General features: G+C 55.2%; 9 non-coding genes across 9 annotated transcripts; all 9 read right to left on the reverse strand.

Moving 5' to 3' along the window:
- Window positions 1-3: 3 nt before the first annotated feature.
- LOC132361504 (small nucleolar RNA SNORD116) lies at window positions 4-95 on the reverse strand. The gene has a single exon (XR_009501789.1). It is a non-coding gene; the product is annotated as a small nucleolar RNA SNORD116 (small nucleolar RNA).
- A 2,425-nt stretch (window positions 96-2,520) lies between these two features.
- Window positions 2,521-2,612, reverse strand: LOC132361923 (small nucleolar RNA SNORD116). Its single transcript, XR_009502186.1, has one exon. It is a non-coding gene; the product is annotated as a small nucleolar RNA SNORD116 (small nucleolar RNA).
- A 389-nt stretch (window positions 2,613-3,001) lies between these two features.
- On the reverse strand, window positions 3,002-3,093 carry LOC132361205 (small nucleolar RNA SNORD116). Its single transcript, XR_009501512.1, has one exon. It is a non-coding gene; the product is annotated as a small nucleolar RNA SNORD116 (small nucleolar RNA).
- Window positions 3,094-5,541: 2,448 nt separating this feature from the next.
- LOC132361505 (small nucleolar RNA SNORD116) lies at window positions 5,542-5,633 on the reverse strand. The gene has a single exon (XR_009501790.1). It is a non-coding gene; the product is annotated as a small nucleolar RNA SNORD116 (small nucleolar RNA).
- A 2,428-nt stretch (window positions 5,634-8,061) lies between these two features.
- On the reverse strand, window positions 8,062-8,153 carry LOC132361843 (small nucleolar RNA SNORD116). The gene has a single exon (XR_009502109.1). It is a non-coding gene; the product is annotated as a small nucleolar RNA SNORD116 (small nucleolar RNA).
- Window positions 8,154-8,542: 389 nt separating this feature from the next.
- LOC132361217 (small nucleolar RNA SNORD116) lies at window positions 8,543-8,634 on the reverse strand. The gene has a single exon (XR_009501523.1). It is a non-coding gene; the product is annotated as a small nucleolar RNA SNORD116 (small nucleolar RNA).
- Window positions 8,635-11,082: 2,448 nt separating this feature from the next.
- LOC132361506 (small nucleolar RNA SNORD116) lies at window positions 11,083-11,174 on the reverse strand. The gene has a single exon (XR_009501791.1). It is a non-coding gene; the product is annotated as a small nucleolar RNA SNORD116 (small nucleolar RNA).
- A 2,428-nt stretch (window positions 11,175-13,602) lies between these two features.
- On the reverse strand, window positions 13,603-13,694 carry LOC132361844 (small nucleolar RNA SNORD116). Its single transcript, XR_009502110.1, has one exon. It is a non-coding gene; the product is annotated as a small nucleolar RNA SNORD116 (small nucleolar RNA).
- A 389-nt stretch (window positions 13,695-14,083) lies between these two features.
- On the reverse strand, window positions 14,084-14,175 carry LOC132361218 (small nucleolar RNA SNORD116). The gene has a single exon (XR_009501524.1). It is a non-coding gene; the product is annotated as a small nucleolar RNA SNORD116 (small nucleolar RNA).
- Window positions 14,176-16,386: the final 2,211 nt, after the last annotated feature.

The raw sequence follows: 16,386 nt of genomic DNA on the forward strand, positions 1-16,386 counted from the left end.
GCTGGACCTCAGTTCCAACGAGGAGACGGTAGGGATTTCTCACTCATTTTGTTCAGATTTCCAAGGAATGCATTTGTGGGAGTCATCATCGATCCAAGCACATGCTCAAACGGTGGACATGCAAAGTTGCAGATTCCACCATGGGACGGCCAGCGAGCTGAATCATATCAGCGTACGGAAGTGGCCAGAGCCGAGCCACGGGTCAGGAAATGCAGCCAGTTCTCTGGGCATCAAAGCTCGTGTTCCCCGAGAAAAGACCAGAAGGTGAGGGTGTAGCCCCGGTGCACACGTTCCCATCGCCAAACCTTTAGGTTTAGCAAAGAAGTGTCGCTTACCGCAACAAGGGTTAAAGCAGGATCCTCATGGAATGCACGCCAATACCCCTCTGAGACTCCTTCGGCTGGCCTCGCCTTGCCACACCGTCCTCACTTCAATGGGTATCAGGGATTATACGGATGGCCCCAGGCTGCTGCTGGCATTCCTTCCCTGGCATTCCACCTGGCTCGGGGTGAGAGAACACACCCATGCTTGAGGAGGGTGCACAGGCGCACCGAGGGAAAGGGCGATACCACCCAGCATTGTGTGTTCTATCTCTCCTCAACATTTCATTTACTGTCCATCTTGCCTGTGTGTCCACAGGCAAACGTGAAAGCATCGTGGCACTGGCGCCTTCAGAGCGTGCGGCCATCAGGACAAAGAGTGCCACCGACCAACAACCCCCTGGTCTCGGGCCCTGAAATTCCTCTCCTGAGCAATCTGCCCTCCATCACAGCAAAAGGATGTCTTCCTGATCCCCTGAGACACCCTCAGGACAACTGTGCCCCCTCAGCCTAAGAGCAAGTGCCCTCTATGGGAACAAACACGCGTTTGGCCCTTATGATTAAACACAGTGGACACGCCCTCAAGGGGAGAGATCTTCCATAAGGGAAGGGCCCTTGGCTGAATAAGACGACCTCCATCAAAAGCGGCTCGTAGGGACCCGTGACAAAGGGCACCTGAAGAACCCCTGGACTGATCAAGGGAGACTCACCAGCAGGCATACTTCCTGGTCTCCTGCCAAGCCAGAGGAACTTCCCTAGGACCGCAACCAAAGCTAATGGCAAGGGAGCCATTCCAATGCCCAAAATGGCGGGCCAAACACTTGCAGCAACTGGGTAACTTATCGTAGCACCTTGCACATTCGCATTCTCCCCTTCAAGGACAAGACCTTGGAGAAACCATGAGACCCAGGTCCTCCAGAACCAACGTGTCACCCACAGCCGTGCAATGAGAGAACACACCCAACATCCTGGACCCTTGAACAGGCATGGCTTCTCTGGCTTGAAGCCATGCATGCTGGAGATCACAGGCTCGCAGCACCAGAAGGTGGCAGGACAAAATGACCCCTGCAGCACACATTCACTCCAGCCCTTAAACCTGTAGCGTTGCCTTGGCGGCCGACTCCCTTCTTTCTGCATGGTTGGGCCCAAAGACCTCCGGGAAGAGCTCCAAACCTCAGGGAATGCTATGCCGACCTGGTATAGCAATGACGCTGGGCTGTCCTAAGGAACACCTTAACATCCTCAACATAGGGGCAATGAGGCCACACAGGGACAAAACATCCCAACGGCTCCAAATCGGTCCCAGTGAGAAAACACCATACTGTGCCGTGAAGGCACCATTCGCTGGAACAAGGACCCGCCGTGAAGCACATTGAGAAAGGAGAGGAAAAGGTTGGGATGGTCCACGAATGTGCACCTGTATTCCTTCCCTACACGGGGCTCCAAGTGCTCCTGAAGATATCCCAAAAGAGTTCCGGGAACCCTATGTCCACCGACATATCCACCCATACCGATCTATCCACCCAACAGTAAGCCTGTGGGCTTAGCCAACACTCTCCCGTGTATTTCCCACTCGCCTTGCCTTGCTCTCTCCACCAGGATCCAAACGAATCCACCCCTCACCTAAGTAGCTTGATATCCCCTGGATGTGCCTAAGGCACTTTGCAAACTCTCCACACACAACACACAAGCAGGACACAACCCAAGGAGGCGCCATCAGCGTCGCCCAAATCCCGGGGACAGTGGCCCATTTGATTTCCCCCGACCATCAGGGCAAACCTGAACTATATCCCACCTCCCAAGCTGAACCTGACATAGACGCCTGGCCTGGCCAGGACTCCTTCTCTGACCCTGAGTGCAGAGACTTCTGTTTCCTTGCGGGAACAAGGCAACGACCTGAGCTTGAGGGTGGCCTGTAGATCTCAATGGCAAGCCAGAGGAGTACCAGTGGCTCACGCTTCCTTTCGCACCCACACGCTGACCGCGGCAGGGGATAGCAGTTCTGGCTAGACTCAGGTGCCCAGAGACGTCAAGTTGTCCTTAGCCTTCCCACGTAGATGGACATCCCAGGCTCCTTTCCACATGGCTCTTTCTGCACGAGAAGCCCGCCACCCTCCACTTGAACAATGTTGCTGCGCACGCCCACAGTAGCAAATGCAACATGGACCTCTCCCTAATTTTCCTTTGGGAGCCACGTGCTGGACCTCAGTTAGGATGAGAAGACGGTAGGTATTGCTCATTCATTTTGTTTAGATTTCCAAGGAATGCATTTATGGGAGTCCTCACTGATCCACGCTCCTGCTCAAAGGCTGGACGTGCAAAGTCGCGGACTGTCAGCAAGCTCAATCCTCTCAGCAGTAGGGAGCGGCCAGACTCGAGCCACGGGGCAGGAAGTGCACCCACGTCTCAGGGCATCGGAGCTCGGGTGCCCCAGGAAGAGCCCAGAATGTGACGGTGTAGTCTCGCGGCACAAGTCCCCGTGGCCAAACTTCTAGGTTTCTTCAAAGAAGTTCCGTTTACCCCCACAAGGTTCCTACCAGGAACCTTGTCGAGCCAGAGGCGATGCCCTTGGATCACACAGAAAGCTATTGGCATCGGAGATATTCCAATGCCCAAACTGGCAGGGCATACCCTTGCAGCAACTGGGTTACTTGCCCTGGCGCCTTGTATTTTCGCCCCCAGGCCCGTCAGTGACATGACCGCGGAGAAAGCTGAGACCCATTCATTTGTTCAGAGTTCCAAGCACTGCATTTATGGGAGTCATCATCAATCCACCTGCTCAAAGGCTGCACGTTCAAAGTCGCAGGCTCCAGCGCGGGGCAGCCACCGATCTCAATCATGTCAGCAGTCAGGAGTGGCCAGAGGCGACCCACGGGGCTGCAAATGGAGCTAAGGATCATGGCATCAGATCTGGGGTTCCCCTGCAAGAGCCAAGAAGGTGAGGGTGTAGTCTCAGTGCACAAGTCCCCGTGGCCAAACATCTAGGTTTCTGCAAAGAAGTTCCACTCACCACCACAAGGTTCCTACGAGGATCCTCAAGGACTTCACACCAAAACCACGCTGAGACTCTTTTGCCTTGACTTGCCTCACCTTGCCGCACTCTCCTCACTTCGCCAGGTATCATGGACTACACAGAGGGCCCAATGCTGCTGCAGGTGTTTGTTCCCTGGCACTCCACCACATGCCTCAGGGTGACAGAACACAGGGATGTTTGAGAAAAGTGAACGGGCGCACAGAGGCAAAGGGTGATACCGCCCACCGATGTGCGCTATATCTCCCCTCAACATTTCATTTGCAGTCCATCATGTCTGTGTGTCCACAGCCAAACGTGAATGCATCGTGGCACAGATGCCTTCAGAGCGCACGGGCATCAGCACAAAGAGCACGGCCGTCCATCAACCCCCCGGTATGGGCCTTGAACTTTCCTGCCTGAGCCACCTCCCCGCCGACACAGCATAAGGATGTCATCCTGAACTGCTGAGACACCCTCAGGGGAACTGGGATTACTCAGCGTAAGAGCCACTGCCCTCTGGGGAACCAAACCACTCCTGGCGCATACGCTTCCACACAATGGATTCACCCTCAAGGGGAAATGTGGTCCCTGAGATCTTCCACAAGGGAACGGCCCTTGGCCAAATGGGACGACCTCCAACAAAAGCAGCTTGTAGGGACCGGTGACAAAACGCACCAGAGGAACTCCTGGACTGAACAATGGAGATTCACCTGCAGCCAGACTTCCTGGCCTGCTGCCAAGACTGGCAACCTACCCTTGGCCCACACACAAAGCTAATGGCATCGGAACCATTCCGACGCCCAACGTGGCGGGGCAAACCCTTGCAGCAATTGTGTAACTTGCAGTGGTGTCTGGTACTTTCACCCTCTGGGCCCATCAGTGACGTGACATTGGGGAAACCCTGAGGCCCAGGTCCTCTACAAGCAACTTGTTACCCACAGCCATGCAACGACAGAACCCAGACAACAGCCTAGACACTTGAACCGGTATGACTTGTCTAGCCTGTGGCCAGGCTCGGCGGTTACCACAGTCTCGACGCACCAGCGGGTGGCAGGAAAAATGACACCCACACCACACATCCTCTCCTGCCCTTAAACCTGCAGCCTTTCCTTGGCAGCCAACTCCCTTGTTTCTGCACGGTTGCACCCAATGACCTCCGGGTAGAGCTCTAATCCTCAGGGGACGCTATGTGGGCCGGGTATAGAAACGATGCCTGGCTGTCCTCAGGAACACCTTCACATCTTCAACACAGGGGGAACGTGGTCAGACAGGGACAAAACACCCCAAGGCCTCCAAATCGGCCCCCATGAGGAGACACCATACTGTGCCATGAAGGCAACCATTCGCTGGCACAAGAACCCGCCATGAAGCAAATCGACCAGGGAGAGGAAAGAGGCGGGACAGTCCACAAATGTGCTCCCGTATTCCCTCCCTACACGTGCCTCCAGATGCTCCTGAGGGAATCCCAAATGTGTTCCGGGAACCCCATGGCCACCGTCGATCTATCCACCCACCAGTAAACCTGTGGGCTTAGCCAGCCATCTCACGTGTCTCTTTCACTCGCCTTGCCTTACTCTCTCTCCACCGGGATCCCAACGTGTCACGGCAAGATGCCAGAGCCACCCCTCACCAAAGCAGCTTGCCGTGACCAAGTTTGACTAAGGCATTTTCCAGCCCCTTCACACAGCACACACAAGCAGGACACAACCCGAGGAGGAGCCATCAGATTGGCCAAACTCCCAGGAACAGTGGCCCATTTGATTTCTCCCCTCATCAGGAGAAACCTAAACTGCATCTGGTCTCCCAAGCAGAACATGACAAAGAAGCCTGCCCTAGGCCTGGAATCCTGTTCTGACCCTGAGCCTACAGACTTCTGTTTCTTTGAGGCCACAAGGCAATGACCAGCAGGTGGGGGCAGCCTGTAGAACTCAAGTGCAGGTGGCAGGACGAGCAATGGCTCACGCTTCCTCTCCTACCTGCATGCTGAACCGTGGCAGGGGACAGCAGTCCTGGCTAGACCAAGGAACCCAGAGACGGCACGCTGTCCCAAGCCTTCCCACCTGGATTGGCATCCCAGGCTCCTTTCCCAATGGCTCTTCTCCCCAGGAGATGACCACAACCCTCAACTTGAACAACGTGGCTGTAGACACCCACGGCCGCAAATGCAACGTGAACCTCTCCCTACTTTCCTTTGGGGAGCCACGTGCTGGACCTCAGTTCCAACGAGGAGACGGTAGGGATTTCTCACTCATTTTGTTCAGATTTCCAAGGAATGCATTTGTGGGAGTCATCATCGATCCAAGCACATGCTCAAACGGTGGACATGCAAAGTTGCAGATTCCACCATGGGACGGCCAGCGAGCTGAATCATATCAGCGTACGGAAGTGGCCAGCAGAGCCGAGCCACGGGTCAGGAAATGCAGCCAGTTCTCAGGGCATCAAAGCTCGTGTTCCCCGAGAAAAGACCAGAAGGTGAGGGTGTAGCCCCGGTGCACACGTTCCCATCGCCAAACCTTTAGGTTTAGCAAAGAAGTGTCGCTTACCGCAACAAGGGTTAAAGCAGGATCCTCATGGAATGCACGCCAACACCCCTCTGAGACTCCTTCGGCTGGCCTCGCCTTGCCACACCGTCCTCACTTCAACGGGTATCAGGGATTATACGGATGGCCCCAGGCTGCTGCTGGCATTCCTTCCCTGGCATTCCACCTGGCTCGGCGTGAGAGAACACACGCATGCTTGAGGAGGGTGCACAGGCGCACCGAGGGAAAGGGCGATACCACCCAGCATTGTGTGTTCTATCTCTCCTCAACATTTCATTTACTGTCCATCTTGCCTGTGTGTCCGCAGGCAAACGTGAAAGCATCGTGGCACTGGCGCCTTCAGAGCGTGCGGCCATCAGGACAAAGAGTGCCACCGACCAACAACCCCCTGGTCTCGGGCCCTGAAATTCCTCTCCTGAGCAATCTGCCCTCCATCACAGCAAAAGGATGTCTTCCTGATCCCCTGAGACACCCTCAGGACAACTGTGCCCCCTCAGCCTAAGAGCAAGTGCCCTCTATGGGAACAAACACGCGTTTGGCCCTTATGATTAAACACAGTGGACACGCCCTCAAGGGGAGAGATCTTCCATAAGGGAAGGGCCCTTGGCTGAATAAGACGACCTCCATCAAAAGCGGCTCGTAGGGACCCGTGACAAAGGGCACCTGAAGAACCCCTGGACTGATCAAGGGAGACTCACCAGCAGGCATACTTCCTGGTCTCCTGCCAAGCCAGAGGAACTTCCCTAGGACCGCAACCAAAGCTAATGGCAAGGGAGCCATTCCAATGCCCAAAATGGCGGGCCAAACACTTGCAGCAACTGGGTAACTTATCGTAGCACCTTGCACATTCGCATTCTCCCCTTCAAGGACAAGACCTTGGAGAAACCATGAGACCCAGGTCCTCCAGAACCAACGTGTCACCCACAGCCGTGCAATGAGAGAACGCACCCAACATCCTGGACCCTTGAACCGGCATGGCTTCTCTGGCTTGAAGCCATGCATGCTGGAGATCACAGGCTCGCAGCACCAGAAGGTGGCAGGACAAAATGACCCCTGCAGCACACATTCACTCCAGCCCTTAAACCTGTAGCGTTTCCTTGGCGGCCGACTCCCTTCTTTCTGCATGGTTGGGCTCAAAGACCTCCGGGAAGAGCTCCAAACCTCAGGGAATGCTATGCCGACCTGGTATAGCAATGACGCTGGGCTGTCCTAAGGAACACCTTAACATCCTCAACATAGGGGCAATGAGGCCACACAGGGACAAAACATCCCAACGGCTCCAAATCGGTCCCAGTGAGAAAACACCATACTGTGCCGTGAAGGCACCATTCGCTGGAACAAGGACCCGCCGTGAAGCACATTGAGAAAGGAGAGGAAAAGGTTGGGATGGTCCACGAATGTGCACCTGTATTCCTTCCCTACACGGGGCTCCAAATGCTCCTGAAGATATCCCAAAAGAGTTCCGGGAACCCTATGTCCACCGACATATCCACCCATACCGATCTATCCACCCAACAGTAAGCCTGTGGGCTTAGCCAACACTCTCCCGTGTATTTCCCGCTCGCCTTGCCTTGCTCTCTCCACCAGGATCCAAACGAATCCACCCCTCACCTAAGTAGCTTGATATCCCCTGGATTTGCCTAAGGCATTTTCCAAACTCTCCACACACAACACACAAGCAGGACACAACCCAAGGAGGTGGCATCAGCGTCGCCCAAATCCCGGGGACAGTGGCCCATTTGATTTCCCCCGACCATCAGGGCAAACCTGAACTATATCCCACCTCCCAAGCTGAACCTGACATAGACGCCTGGCCTGGCCAGGACTCCTTCTCTGACCCTGAGTGCAGAGACTTCTGTTTCCTTGCGGGAACAAGGCAACGACCTGAGCTTGAGGGTGGCCTGTAGATCTCAATGGCAAGCCAGAGGAGTACCAGTGGCTCACGCTTCCTTTCGCACCCGCACGCTGACCGCGGCAGGGGATAGCAGTTCTGGCTAGACTCAGGTGCCCAGAGACGTCAAGTTGTCCTTAGCCTTCCCACGTAGATGGACATCCCAGGCTCCTTTCCACATGGCTCTTTCTGCACGAGAAGCCCGCCACCCTCCACTTGAACAATGTTGCTGCGCACGCCCACAGTAGCAAATGCAACATGGACCTCTCCCTAATTTTCCTTTGGGAGCCACGTGCTGGACCTCAGTTAGGATGAGAAGACGGTAGGTATTGCTCATTCATTTTGTTTAGATTTCCAAGGAATGCATTTATGGGAGTCATCACTGATCCACGCTCCTGCTCAAAGGCTGGACGTGCAAAGTCGCGGACTGTCAGCAAGCTCAATCCTCTCAGCAGTAGGGAGCGGCCAGACTCGAGCCACGGGGAAGGAAGTGCACCCACGTCTCAGGGCATCGGAGCTCGGGTGCCCCAGGAAGAGCCCAGAATGTGACGGTGTAGTCTCGCGGCACAAGTCCCCGTGGCCAAACTTCTAGGTTTCTTCAAAGAAGTTCCGTTTACCCCCACAAGGTTCCTACCAGGAACCTTGTCGAGCCAGAGGCGATGCCCTTGGATCACACAGAAAGCTATTGGCATCGGAGATATTCCAATGCCCAAACTGGCAGGGCATACCCTTGCAGCAACTGGGTTACTTGCCCTGGCGCCTTGTATTTTCGCCCCCAGGCCCGTCAGTGACATGACCGCGGAGAAACCTGAGACCCATTCATTTGTTCAGAGTTCCAAGCAGTGCATTTATGGGAGTCATCATCAATCCACCTGCTCAAAGGCTGCACGTTCAAAGTCGCAGGCTCCACCGCGGGGCAGCCACCGATCTCAATCATGTCAGCAGTCAGGAGTGGCCAGAGGCGACCCACGGGGCTGCAAATGGAGCTAAGGATCATGGCATCAGATCTGGGGTTCCCCTGCAAGAGCCAAGAAGGTGAGGGTGTAGTCTCAGTGCACAAGTCCCCGTGGCCAAACATCTAGGTTTCTGCAAAGAAGTTCCACTCACCACCACAAGGTTCCTACGAGGATCCTCAAGGACTTCATGCCAAAACCACGCTGAGACTCTTTTGCCTTGACTTGCCTCACCTTGCCGCACTCTCCTCACTTCGCCAGGTATCATGGACTACACAGAGGGCCCAATGCTGCTGCAGGTGTTTGTTCCCTGGCACTCCACCACATGCCTCAGGGTGACAGAACACAGGGATGTTTGAGAAAAGTGAACGGGCGCACAGAGGCAAAGGGTGATACCGCCCACCGATGTGCGCTATATCTCCCCTCAACATTTCATTTGCAGTCCATCATGTCTGTGTGTCCACAGCCAAACGTGAATGCATCGTGGCACAGATGCCTTCAGAGCGCACGGGCATCAGCACAAAGAGCACGGCCGTCCATCAACCCCCCGGTATGGGCCTTGAACTTTCCTGCCTGAGCCACCTCCCCGCCGACACAGCATAAGGATGTCATCCTGAACTGCTGAGACACCCTCAGGGGAACTGGGATTACTCAGCGTAAGAGCCACTGCCCTCTGGGGAACCAAACCACTCCTGGCGCATACGCTTCCACACAATGGATTCACCCTCAAGGGGAAATGTGGTCCCTGAGATCTTCCACAAGGGAACGGCCCTTGGCCAAATGGGACGACCTCCAACAAAAGCAGCTTGTAGGGACCGGTGACAAAACGCACCAGAGGAACTCCTGGACTGAACAATGGAGATTCACCTGCAGCCAGACTTCCTGGCCTGCTGCCAAGACTGGCAACCTACCCTTGGCCCACACACAAAGCTAATGGCATCGGAACCATTCCGACGCCCAACGTGGCGGGGCAAACCCTTGCAGCAATTGTGTAACTTGCAGTGGTGTCTGGTACTTTCACCCTCTGGGCCCATCAGTGACGTGACATTGGGGAAACCCTGAGGCCCAGGTCCTCTACAAGCAACTTGTTACCCACAGCCATGCAACGACAGAACCCAGACAACAGCCTAGACACTTGAACCGGTATGACTTGTCTAGCCTGTGGCCAGGCTCGGCGGTTACCACAGTCTCGACGCACCAGCGGGTGGCAGGAAAAATGACACCCACACCACACATCCTCTCCTGCCCTTAAACCTGCAGCCTTTCCTTGGCAGCCAACTCCCTTGTTTCTGCACGGTTGCACCCAATGACCTCCGGGTAGAGCTCTAATCCTCAGGGGACGCTATGTGGGCCGGGTATAGAAACGATGCCTGGCTGTCCTCAGGAACACCTTCACATCTTCAACACAGGGGGAACGTGGTCAGACAGGGACAAAACACCCCAAGGCCTCCAAATCGGCCCCCATGAGGAGACACCATACTGTGCCATGAAGGCAACCATTCGCTGGCACAAGAACCCGCCATGAAGCAAATCGACCAGGGAGAGGAAAGAGGCGGGACAGTCCACAAATGTGCTCCCGTATTCCCTCCCTACACGTGCCTCCAGATGCTCCTGAGGGAATCCCAAATGTGTTCCGGGAACCCCATGGCCACCGTCGATCTATCCACCCACCAGTAAACCTGTGGGCTTAGCCAGCCATCTCACGTGTCTCTTTCACTCGCCTTGCCTTACTCTCTCTCCACCGGGATCCCAACGTGTCACGGCAAGATGCCAGAGCCACCCCTCACCAAAGCAGCTTGCCGTGACCAAGTTTGACTAAGGCATTTTCCAGCCCCTTCACACAGCACACACAAGCAGGACACAACCCGAGGAGGAGCCATCAGATTGGCCAAACTCCCAGGAACAGTGGCCCATTTGATTTCTCCCCTCATCAGGAGAAACCTAAACTGCATCTGGTCTCCCAAGCAGAACATGACAAAGAAGCCTGCCCTAGGCCTGGAATCCTGTTCTGACCCTGAGCCTACAGACTTCTGTTTCTTTGAGGCCACAAGGCAATGACCAGCAGGTGGGGGCAGCCTGTAGAACTCAAGTGCAGGTGGCAGGACGAGCAATGGCTCACGCTTCCTCTCCTACCTGCATGCTGAACCGTGGCAGGGGACAGCAGTCCTGGCTAGACCAAGGAACCCAGAGACGGCACGCTGTCCCAAGCCTTCCCACCTGGATTGGCATCCCAGGCTCCTTTCCCAATGGCTCTTCTCCCCAGGAGATGACCACAACCCTCAACTTGAACAACGTGGCTGTAGACACCCACGGCCGCAAATGCAACGTGAACCTCTCCCTACTTTCCTTTGGGGAGCCACGTGCTGGACCTCAGTTCCAACGAGGAGACGGTAGGGATTTCTCACTCATTTTGTTCAGATTTCCAAGGAATGCATTTGTGGGAGTCATCATCGATCCAAGCACATGCTCAAACGGTGGACATGCAAAGTTGCAGATTCCACCATGGGACGGCCAGCGAGCTGAATCATATCAGCGTACGGAAGTGGCCAGCAGAGCCGAGCCACGGGTCAGGAAATGCAGCCAGTTCTCAGGGCATCAAAGCTCGTGTTCCCCGAGAAAAGACCAGAAGGTGAGGGTGTAGCCCCGGTGCACACGTTCCCATCGCCAAACCTTTAGGTTTAGCAAAGAAGTGTCGCTTACCGCAACAAGGGTTAAAGCAGGATCCTCATGGAATGCACGCCAACACCCCTCTGAGACTCCTTCGGCTGGCCTCGCCTTGCCACACCGTCCTCACTTCAACGGGTATCAGGGATTATACGGATGGCCCCAGGCTGCTGCTGGCATTCCTTCCCTGGCATTCCACCTGGCTCGGCGTGAGAGAACACACGCATGCTTGAGGAGGGTGCACAGGCGCACCGAGGGAAAGGGCGATACCACCCAGCATTGTGTGTTCTATCTCTCCTCAACATTTCATTTACTGTCCATCTTGCCTGTGTGTCCGCAGGCAAACGTGAAAGCATCGTGGCACTGGCGCCTTCAGAGCGTGCGGCCATCAGGACAAAGAGTGCCACCGACCAACAACCCCCTGGTCTCGGGCCCTGAAATTCCTCTCCTGAGCAATCTGCCCTCCATCACAGCAAAAGGATGTCTTCCTGATCCCCTGAGACACCCTCAGGACAACTGTGCCCCCTCAGCCTAAGAGCAAGTGCCCTCTATGGGAACAAACACGCGTTTGGCCCTTATGATTAAACACAGTGGACACGCCCTCAAGGGGAGAGATCTTCCATAAGGGAAGGGCCCTTGGCTGAATAAGACGACCTCCATCAAAAGCGGCTCGTAGGGACCCGTGACAAAGGGCACCTGAAGAACCCCTGGACTGATCAAGGGAGACTCACCAGCAGGCATACTTCCTGGTCTCCTGCCAAGCCAGAGGAACTTCCCTAGGACCGCAACCAAAGCTAATGGCAAGGGAGCCATTCCAATGCCCAAAATGGCGGGCCAAACACTTGCAGCAACTGGGTAACTTATCGTAGCACCTTGCACATTCGCATTCTCCCCTTCAAGGACAAGACCTTGGAGAAACCATGAGACCCAGGTCCTCCAGAACCAACGTGTCACCCACAGCCGTGCAATGAGAGAACGCACCCAACATCCTGGACCCTTGAACCGGCATGGCTTCTCTGGCTTGAAGCCATGCATGCTGGAGATCACAGGCTCGCAGCACCAGAAGGTGGCAGGACAAAATGACCCCTGCAGCACACATTCACTCCAGCCCTTAAACCTGTAGCGTTTCCTTGGCGGCCGACTCCCTTCTTTCTGCATGGTTGGGCTCAAAGACCTCCGGGAAGAGCTCCAAACCTCAGGGAATGCTATGCCGACCTGGTATAGCAATGACGCTGGGCTGTCCTAAGGAACACCTTAACATCCTCAACATAGGGGCAATGAGGCCACACAGGGACAAAACATCCCAACGGCTCCAAATCGGTCCCAGTGAGAAAACACCATACTGTGCCGTGAAGGCACCATTCGCTGGAACAAGGACCCGCCGTGAAGCACATTGAGAAAGGAGAGGAAAAGGTTGGGATGGTCCACGAATGTGCACCTGTATTCCTTCCCTACACGGGGCTCCAAATGCTCCTGAAGATATCCCAAAAGAGTTCCGGGAACCCTATGTCCACCGACATATCCACCCATACCGATCTATCCACCCAACAGTAAGCCTGTGGGCTTAGCCAACACTCTCCCGTGTATTTCCCGCTCGCCTTGCCTTGCTCTCTCCACCAGGATCCAAACGAATCCACCCCTCACCTAAGTAGCTTGATATCCCCTGGATTTGCCTAAGGCATTTTCCAAACTCTCCACACACAACACACAAGCAGGACACAACCCAAGGAGGTGGCATCAGCGTCGCCCAAATCCCGGGGACAGTGGCCCATTTGATTTCCCCCGACCATCAGGGCAAACCTGAACTATATCCCACCTCCCAAGCTGAACCTGACATAGACGCCTGGCCTGGCCAGGACTCCTTCTCTGACCCTGAGTGCAGAGACTTCTGTTTCCTTGCGGGAACAAGGCAACGACCTGAGCTTGAGGGTGGCCTGTAGATCTCAATGGCAAGCCAGAGGAGTACCAGTGGCTCACGCTTCCTTTCGCACCCGCACGCTGACCGCGGCAGGGGATAGCAGTTCTGGCTAGACTCAGGTGCCCAGAGACGTCAAGTTGTCCTTAGCCTTCCCACGTAGATGGACATCCCAGGCTCCTTTCCACATGGCTCTTTCTGCACGAGAAGCCCGCCACCCTCCACTTGAACAATGTTGCTGCGCACGCCCACAGTAGCAAATGCAACATGGACCTCTCCCTAATTTTCCTTTGGGAGCCACGTGCTGGACCTCAGTTAGGATGAGAAGACGGTAGGTATTGCTCATTCATTTTGTTTAGATTTCCAAGGAATGCATTTATGGGAGTCATCACTGATCCACGCTCCTGCTCAAAGGCTGGACGTGCAAAGTCGCGGACTGTCAGCAAGCTCAATCCTCTCAGCAGTAGGGAGCGGCCAGACTCGAGCCACGGGGAAGGAAGTGCACCCACGTCTCAGGGCATCGGAGCTCGGGTGCCCCAGGAAGAGCCCAGAATGTGACGGTGTAGTCTCGCGGCACAAGTCCCCGTGGCCAAACTTCTAGGTTTCTTCAAAGAAGTTCCGTTTACCCCCACAAGGTTCCTACCAGGAACCTTGTCGAGCCAGAGGCGATGCCCTTGGATCACACAGAAAGCTATTGGCATCGGAGATATTCCAATGCCCAAACTGGCAGGGCATACCCTTGCAGCAACTGGGTTACTTGCCCTGGCGCCTTGTATTTTCGCCCCCAGGCCCGTCAGTGACATGACCGCGGAGAAACCTGAGACCCATTCATTTGTTCAGAGTTCCAAGCAGTGCATTTATGGGAGTCATCATCAATCCACCTGCTCAAAGGCTGCACGTTCAAAGTCGCAGGCTCCACCGCGGGGCAGCCACCGATCTCAATCATGTCAGCAGTCAGGAGTGGCCAGAGGCGACCCACGGGGCTGCAAATGGAGCTAAGGATCATGGCATCAGATCTGGGGTTCCCCTGCAAGAGCCAAGAAGGTGAGGGTGTAGTCTCAGTGCACAAGTCCCCGTGGCCAAACATCTAGGTTTCTGCAAAGAAGTTCCACTCACCACCACAAGGTTCCTACGAGGATCCTCAAGGACTTCATGCCAAAACCACGCTGAGACTCTTTTGCCTTGACTTGCCTCACCTTGCCGCACTCTCCTCACTTCGCCAGGTATCATGGACTACACAGAGGGCCCAATGCTGCTGCAGGTGTTTGTTCCCTGGCACTCCACCACATGCCTCAGGGTGACAGAACACAGGGATGTTTGAGAAAAGTGAACGGGCGCACAGAGGCAAAGGGTGATACCGCCCACCGATGTGCGCTATATCTCCCCTCAACATTTCATTTGCAGTCCATCATGTCTGTGTGTCCACAGCCAAACGTGAATGCATCGTGGCACAGATGCCTTCAGAGCACACGGGCATCAGCACAAAGAGCACGGCCGTCCATCAACCCCCCGGTATGGGCCTTGAACTTTCCTGCCTGAGCCACCTCCCCGCCGACACAGCATAAGGATGTCATCCTGAACTGCTGAGACACCCTCAGGGGAACTGGGATTACTCAGCGTAAGAGCCACTGCCCTCTGGGGAACCAAACCACTCCTGGTGCATTCGCTTCCACACAATGGATTCACCCTCAAGGGGAAATGTGGTCCCTGAGATCTTCCACAAGGGAACGGCCCTTGGCCAAATGGGACGACCTCCAACAAAAGCAGCTTGTAGGGACCGGTGACAAAACGCACCAGAGGAACTCCTGGACTGAACAATGGAGATTCACCTGCAGCCAGACTTCCTGGCCTGCTGCCAAGACTGGCAACCTACCCTTGGCCCACACACAAAGCTAATGGCATCGGAACCATTCCGACGCCCAACGTGGCGGGGCAAACCCTTGCAGCAATTGTGTAACTTGCAGTGGTGTCTGGTACTTTCACCCTCTGGGCCCATCAGTGACGTGACATTGGGGAAACCCTGAGGCCCAGGTCCTCTACAAGCAACTTGTTACCCACAGCCATGCAACGACAGAACCCAGACAACAGCCTAGACACTTGAACCGGTATGACTTGTCTAGCCTGTGGCCAGGCTCGCCGGTTACCACAGTCTCGACGCACCAGCGGGTGGCAGGAAAAATGACACCCACACCACACATCCTCTCCTGCCCTTAAACCTGCAGCCTTTCCTTGGCAGCCAACTCCCTTGTTTCTGCACGGTTGCACCCAATGACCTCCGGGTAGAGCTCCAATCCTCAGGGAACGCTATGTGGGCCGGGTATAGAAACGATGCCTGGCTGTCCTCAGGAACACCTTCACATCTTCAACACAGGGGGAACGTGGTCAGACAGGGACAAAACACCCCAAGGCCTCCAAATCGGCCCCCATGAGGAGACACCATACTGTGCCATGAAGGCAACCATTCGCTGGCACAAGAACCCGCCATGAAGCAAATCGACCAGGGAGAGGAAAGAGGCGGGACAGTCCACAAATGTGCTCCCGTATTCCCTCCCTACACGTGCCTCCAGATGCTCCTGAGGGAATCCCAAATGTGTTCCGGGAACCCCATGGCCACCGTCGATCTATCCACCCACCAGTAAACCTGTGGGCTTAGCCAGCCATCTCACGTGTCTCTTTCACTCGCCTTGCCTTACTCTCTCTCCACCGGGATCCCAACGTGTCACGGCAAGATGCCAGAGCCACCCCTCACCAAAGCAGCTTGCCGTGACCAAGTTTGACTAAGGCATTTTCCAGCCCCTTCACACAGCACACACAAGCAGGACACAACCCGAGGAGGAGCCATCAGATTGGCCAAACTCCCAGGAACAGTGGCCCATTTGATTTCTCCCCTCATCAGGAGAAACCTAAACTGCATCTGGTCTCCCAAGCAGAACATGACAAAGAAGCCTGCCCTAGGCCTGGAATCCTGTTCTGACCCTGAGCCTACAGACCTCTGTTTCTTTGAGGCCACAAGGCAATGACCAGCAGGTGGGGGCAGCCTGTAGAACTCAAGTGCAGGTGGCAGGACGAGCAATGGCTCACGCTTCCTCT

The sequence above is a fragment of the Balaenoptera ricei genome, chromosome 2, assembly GCF_028023285.1.
Source record: "Balaenoptera ricei isolate mBalRic1 chromosome 2, mBalRic1.hap2, whole genome shotgun sequence".
NCBI classification, from domain to species: domain Eukaryota; kingdom Metazoa; phylum Chordata; class Mammalia; order Artiodactyla; family Balaenopteridae; genus Balaenoptera; species Balaenoptera ricei.